Source organism: Otolemur garnettii, unplaced genomic scaffold (genome assembly GCF_000181295.1).
Source record: "Otolemur garnettii isolate 467f Iridium unplaced genomic scaffold, OtoGar3 scaffold00133, whole genome shotgun sequence".
NCBI lineage: Eukaryota > Metazoa > Chordata > Mammalia > Primates > Galagidae > Otolemur > Otolemur garnettii.
The window spans coordinates 2,194,458-2,200,968 of NW_003852528.1; the positions used below are offsets into that span (position 1 = coordinate 2,194,458).

General features: G+C 48.9%; 1 protein-coding gene across 5 annotated transcripts in view; it reads left to right on the forward strand.

The window, feature by feature from the left end:
* Positions 1-6,511, forward strand: part of LRRFIP1 (LRR binding FLII interacting protein 1) — a 151,705-nt gene that overhangs the window by 583 nt on the left and 144,611 nt on the right. The gene's annotated exons all lie outside the window — the stretch shown is intronic.

Sequence of the window (6,511 nt, forward strand, 5' to 3'; positions counted from 1 at the left end):
AGGTGACCGTTTGCCATTGATTCATCGATTGTCACATGAGGTGCAGCTTGGAAATGAACTTGGGGATTTTGTGAATCCTGTTTCTGGACTGAGCCTGAAATGGGTCCAGGCCCACGGAAAGGTTTTCACTGAAGTTTTCGGGACAGAGTTTATTATAAGGGAGATGGCATTCCATCATGCACTTTAGTGTAACAGTTGAAAACGCACTGGGCTGGATCTCTGTACAGATGCCTTTTTTTCTCCCACAGGGATTCTACCCTAAGGCCAAACAACATAGGTGACATCCGGAAGGATGTACAGAGGGTAGGGAGCAGTGGCTTTGGGGAAGGGGAGCCAGTGGGTTGGGGCCCTTGGTGGACGGAGGCAGCTTTTTTTCATGGCGTACCCTTGGGTACCCTCTGCATGTGTGCCAGGTGCGTCTCTGCAGCCCTCCTGCTGAACTCTCTTCAGTATTGGGGAATGATAAAGTTATTCTGTGTGCTATTCTCTCATGGAAAAACTCCCAAGCAATTTAGGCTGTGGTGTCCAGTTGCATCACCAAATATTTATTGGGGGAGTCTCTCTACTCTATACCCAGTGATGAGGTGTTTGTAGTTGTAAATACCTGAGTTTGCTTTCATGGACCTATGGCAGTCAGTCAGTTGTTGGATATTGAATAAATAAAATTTTTCATTTTACTCTGTATGAGACAAATGGAGTTTCCAGGCAAACTCCTATTCATCCCTTAAAGCCCACTGCAGTCCTGCCCAGGCATAAGTCTTCTGGCCTCCACTCGGCTCCCCAGTTCTTGCTTCCTACACCTGGTGTGGCAGCCAGGATGCCTCATCATTATTTGTTCACGTGTAGCAGGTGACACCTGGCAGGTAATGTCTCTCTGTTGTATCCCAAGAGCTCAGCTCAGTGTAGAGCCTGGCACATAGTAGGTGCTTGTCAGTGTGTGTTGTACTACTAAGTACAAAGGATTCAAAGGACCTTTGGCTAAATATAGATATTTGCTAAATATAGTAGATTGAATAGAACTCACCCTCCACCCCCATGAAGACAGTCATTTATGTGTTTATTTAACCATAACACCAAACAGGTGTTCCCTGGGAGGGCCAGAGGTGACCATGACTATCTTGCTGTTAGTGGTTACAGGACAAAGGAACGAGAAGAATGAGAGTCCCCAAAGTCTGCCTCTTATCTACTGCCTTTTATAAAAATAGATTGAAAGGCAAGGCCAGGGAATGCTCCTGACTGACAGCCCTGAGGCCCTGCCTCCCTCCAGGGAGATGCAGCTGGCAGTTACAAAGATAGACTTTGGAGTCAGCACTGGGCTTTGTCACTCCACAGTTCTCTCCTAGCTATGCCATCCTGGGAAAATGAGTTACTCAAGATCCTCTGAGCCTCTGTTCTCTCATCTCTAAAATGGGGAAAGAGAGATGCCCCTTGGCTTTCAGGCTTAAAGAAAATGGGTAACACATACAAAGTACTTAACTAGGCTCTAGGTAAATAGGAGAGCTCCCTCACACCCCCTCCAGTAAAAAACAAGCATAGATGGAATGGTTATAAGCAGTGAGTGACACATATTAACAGGGTTGCAGGATGCAGGTGCAACATTTTATGTTTTACTACAAATCCAATTCAGTTTTCCAGCTGTGAAACTTAAATTCACTATTCAAATAGCAAATATCTGCTCATTGAGTCCTTAAGTGTCTTAAGTTCAGTACTTTCTCCTTCACTCATTGACTCAACAGATATAAGTCATGGTACCCAAGCCCCTGTGTTGGGCAGGTGGGGAGCCAGGCAGGAGCCTGACAGGGATCTGCACCCGCAAGAAACTGGGGCAGAAAGGGATTGGGGTCTGTAGATCAGTAATACTAATGGAAGACGGGAAGTGACCTGATACACAGGCCTGGACAGCAAGTTCTGAGAGTTTAGAATGAGGGAGAATTGCAGCCAGCTGATGGGATCAGAAGCAGCTTCCTGGAGGAGGTGACACTTACAGTTCTTGAAGGATGTATCTATTAGTCAGGATGCTTGGCTGCCAGGACAGAAACCCTGACCGCACTGGCAAGTAGAACCGTGCTGTCCTAAAACAGAAAGCCCAGATGCAGGGCGGGTTCCCGTCAGCCTCACTGCCTCTTTTCTCCCCAGCACCTCTGCGAGTGGCCTCATCCTCAGGCCCACTAGCCGCACTGCCTTTCAGGAGCCCCCCATCTCTCCTGGGGGCTGTCCCCTCACCCCAGAGCTGGAAGCATCTCCCTGCCACTGCTGCACCAAGCTCTGTGGCTGGGGGCCTACCACCGTCCCCGGGACAAGGCAATGGATGCCACCAGGACAAATCAGGCCCTCCCAGAGCTGGGGGGAGCCAGCCTGTCCTGAGAACACTTGAGGAGGTGTGGGGGCCTGAATGGGAACCAGGGTGCCCTGAAGAAAGCAGCAGTATGGACTCAGGTCAGACATCCAAGAATGTGCCTCCAGAAGGGTTAGGGGGGACCTCTGAGCCAAGTTCACCCTGCAGGCAGGTGGGGCCCAGGGCCCCTGGGTGAGAGTGAAGGTGAGAGCTGGGCATCCCGCGGAGGGTAGAGGGGTAGGAGCAGGAGGCTGGCTGGTGCGACACTGGAACCATACATTTCTGCTTCTGCAGTGACATCAGGGCTTAAACTCCAGGCAAGTTTACCATAAATGGAGCTGTTCTTTTAAAACGTCATAGATGCATTAGTGCCGCTTGGTTCTTTCTTCCCATGGTGTCACAGTGAAATTCAGGGGAGATGTTTGTCAGGAAACTGGTCTAGTGAGCACTCGCTCGTTAGGACAGAGACGTGAGCTGTGCTTCACATCTGGGAGACGGGGTTCCAGAACAGACAGACTTTGCTTTCCTTCCACATTTTAGTAGCATCCCAAATTCTCCTTGAGCACTCTGCCCCCAGTGAAGTGGTGTCACCTTCACCAAGCCCACGGCGATTCGGGTGCTCCTCCCACATGAAGCATGCCTCTCCTGACACAAAAGCAGCAGTGTGTGCAGCTCTGTGGGTGAAAAGCTGTAAGTTCTTCCAACGGTGCAGTGAGTTGGTCCTTCCTTCATGGCCCCATGGGTGTTCCCTTCTCACCCAGCAGGACAATGTCCTCTGAGTGTTGCCTAGAGTCTCCCCTCTAAGCCAGTCCAAGTGGACTGGGTCTTCTGGCCCTACCATCGTGGCAGGTACATTGCTGTCCCCCTCTGCTCCCCTCCGCTGAATTGACTTCCTGGACTATTCAAGGGTCACCACTATCCCCGTTCACCTGAGAAGGGGCTGCACAGAAATGGCTTTGTGGAGGAAGGACTTATGCCATTCCCAGGGCAGCCTGTGGCCCCTGACATGTCTCAAGGTGAAACCAATGCTGTGGTGCATTTGATGCTCCGGAACTGGGAGGTCAGTCTGGGGGGCGACTCCAGCCCAGACCACCGCCTGGCCAGGCCCCTCCCCCACCCCACCCACCTCCCTCACACCCTGCTGGGACAGGGCTCCTGAGAAGCCACTCCCAGCCTGCCTCCATGCTATGGGCTCAACTTCTGGGGAAGCACATGTGACCCTGCACCCCTCTTTGGGCAATCTATGAATACAGGGCACTTTAGTCCTGAGTCTCCCTTTCCTTTTGCACCCCCCCGCCCAACCATCCTTCCAAATAGCCATGAAGCACCAGCTCATGTGGAGGAACCCTGCCCTGTCCTCATGGCTGCTCAAGCACCAAGCCTGGAATGTCCTGCCCATGGTCTGGCTCAGATAGCCCGGAAATCTGGTTCAGAGCCTTCTTCAATTCTCCCCCTTCCTCGGCACCAAGCTGACCTGCTCCCTGGCACTGGGCACTGCAGGACAAGCCCAGCTGCGGGGACCACACTCCTGGTCTCTCCACATAGTCCCTCCTTCAGAGAGGGTGGCCTTGGGCCAGCATCTACCTGATTGCAATAAAAATAAGGGACTTACCACCATAGCCTGTCCTACTGTGGAGGGTATAACTTCACCTCCATGCCTTTTTTCTCCATGAATTTGCTTTTCTGAGGCTGGTCAGCAGATAAAGACACACTGGGTGCCAACTGGAAAGTGCCATCCAGCGTCATCAGTGGTTTGCAGTCAGGGCCAGTGTCCTGCCGCCTCCTTCTACAGGAGTGGGGACAGGTGAGGGCAGAAGACCTGGCATGTAGAGAGCTGCCCTGCTCCAAATCCTAACACAGACACCAGAGCCACCGGGGACACTGCTGCTCCTTTCCCGGAGACAGACACTCATCTTGGCAGATCTCTGAGAGGCTTTAGGGAGGTGACACAACCAGCATTTCAGATTTTTATCACAAAGTCTGAGCCACTAGGGACACAAACACCGTGTCTGTGACCTTGGTCTGTCGGCATGATTCTCAGAAGATGCTTGGGTGGGAGAGGGAATCAGAAAATTCACCTGTTTCTGTCAGAGAGCTGGCTGTCTCCCCCCTTCCTTTCCTGGGGGCTCTTTAATGCCTGAGGGCTCAGTGCTTAGGGTGGGGGTGCACATACAGAAGACAGAAGAGGCTGTGGGGTGTGAGGGAGGTCAGGGGACCCAGGCTCTAGCTTGCCTGTCGCCTGTGTGCCCAGTCAGAGTGTGGGACAGGAAAGGAGAATGGGAACCAAGGTAGCTTCTGAGCCCTAGGTGTCAGATCCTCTTAGAAGCTTCACTCCCATAATTAGTTTAAATCCTAGCAGAAGATCAGAGTGTCTGTCTTTGGCACAGAGGACATGGGCTCAGAGATGCTGAAGCACTTGCCCAAGGTCATCTAGTAACTAAGAAGTGCTAGCTCGTCACCCAGGCTGTGTCTTGGATCAGTTCTGAGGCTCCATCCAAGACTCTGTTCCTGGCTGTGCTCTGCGCTCAAGCTGACTTCATCCCAGCCTGGACCTCATTGTCCCCAGCTGACCTCTGCACCATCAAGGATAATGTTCATGACACAAGAGAGAGTCCCAAGTTCTTCTCTGCCTCACTGTGTCTCTCTTCTTCTTTGCCCATCCTTTAATCTTGAGAAATCCATTTTTGTTTCATCAAAGTACTATGTGTTTTTACCCCTGCCCTTTCTTCCCAGGCCATTCCCCACACAGCAGCTGGATGGTCCTTTTAAAATGTGTCAGATCATGTCACTTCTCTGATTAAAACTTTCCAATGGCTTCTCATTTCACTGAGTAAAAGCCAAGTCCTCAAATGGCCTGTGAGACCCTAAATGATCTGGCGACACTCTCCATGCTCATAAATAATTTGCACACGTTACCTGTGTGCTCATCAATTCTAGGTGCTATCATCTGGCGTCCTGCACTCAGGACAGGTACCTGGTATGCTTGGGCCTGGCAGGCCCACTTCCCCCTTTTCTTTCTCTCCTCCATCACACACACTGTGCTTGCATCATAGTTTTGGGTTATGTGAATGTTCACAGGCAGAATGACAGACTGGTTAAGGGTATGGGTGCCAGAGTCAGCTTTCCTGGGTCCAAATCCTGATTGTGACCCTTATTCCATGGCTTAGGGAAAAATTTACTTAATCAGTTTGTACCTCACTTCCCCTGCAGGCAAGATGAAAATTTTAAGAGTATACTCACAGGGTGGTTATAAGGGCAAGTGATATATTTAACAAAAAGCCCTCAGAGCAGTGATTGGCACAGTGAATGCCAGTGACAATGCTGATGTTGCAGATTGTGTAAACGGTGTTGCCCCACAGAGCCAAACAGTGCACTGAATATTTTTTCTTTTTTTTTATTAATTTTTCTTACTTATACATATGTATATTAGGTTTCCACTTTTGCCTTTAACAGAATTAAAAAGGCTAAATTTAATGACAATAACAATACTTAACATACGGACAGAGAACAAAAACCTCATAAAGAATGAATGAAGATAATACATTCAGAAAAGAAATCTGAGTATTTCTTATACAGCCTTTTGCTTTACTTAACATTTCTTTTTTTCAATTGCTTATCTGTCTATATCTTTCATATCTAAATCTTCACAAATCTTTCAACAGTAAAACAAAATGGAGAATCCATAACAATAATATTTCCTGTATGATTAAGCAAATTAAATAATGTATCAGTTCCATTTTATTGCCCACCCCCCAAAAAAATCTATTATGCAGAGACCCTTGTCTTCCTGATGTAATCTGGTCAGGTGCTCTCTGGGTTTGCGACAGCTGTCATTTCCTTTGTCACCATTCTGAAAATTCTTTTTACACTTTCTTTTTTTTTGGTTGTTTCTCTATTTCCTGGATGCTATATTGTCTTCTTTCTTGGATTTCTACCTCATTTTGTTGGAACACATCCTTCAGTAGCTTTCTGAACAAGATTGCCTTTCGTAAGTATCCACATGTCTGAAAATATCTTTATTCTACTATTACACTTGTTAATGGTTTAGATGTGTATAGAGTTGTAGGTTAAAAATAGTTTTCCAGGCTCGGCACCTGTGGCTCAAGCGGCTAAGGCGCCAGCCACATACACCTGAGCTGGCGGGTTCAAACCCAGCCAGGGCCCGCCAAACAACAA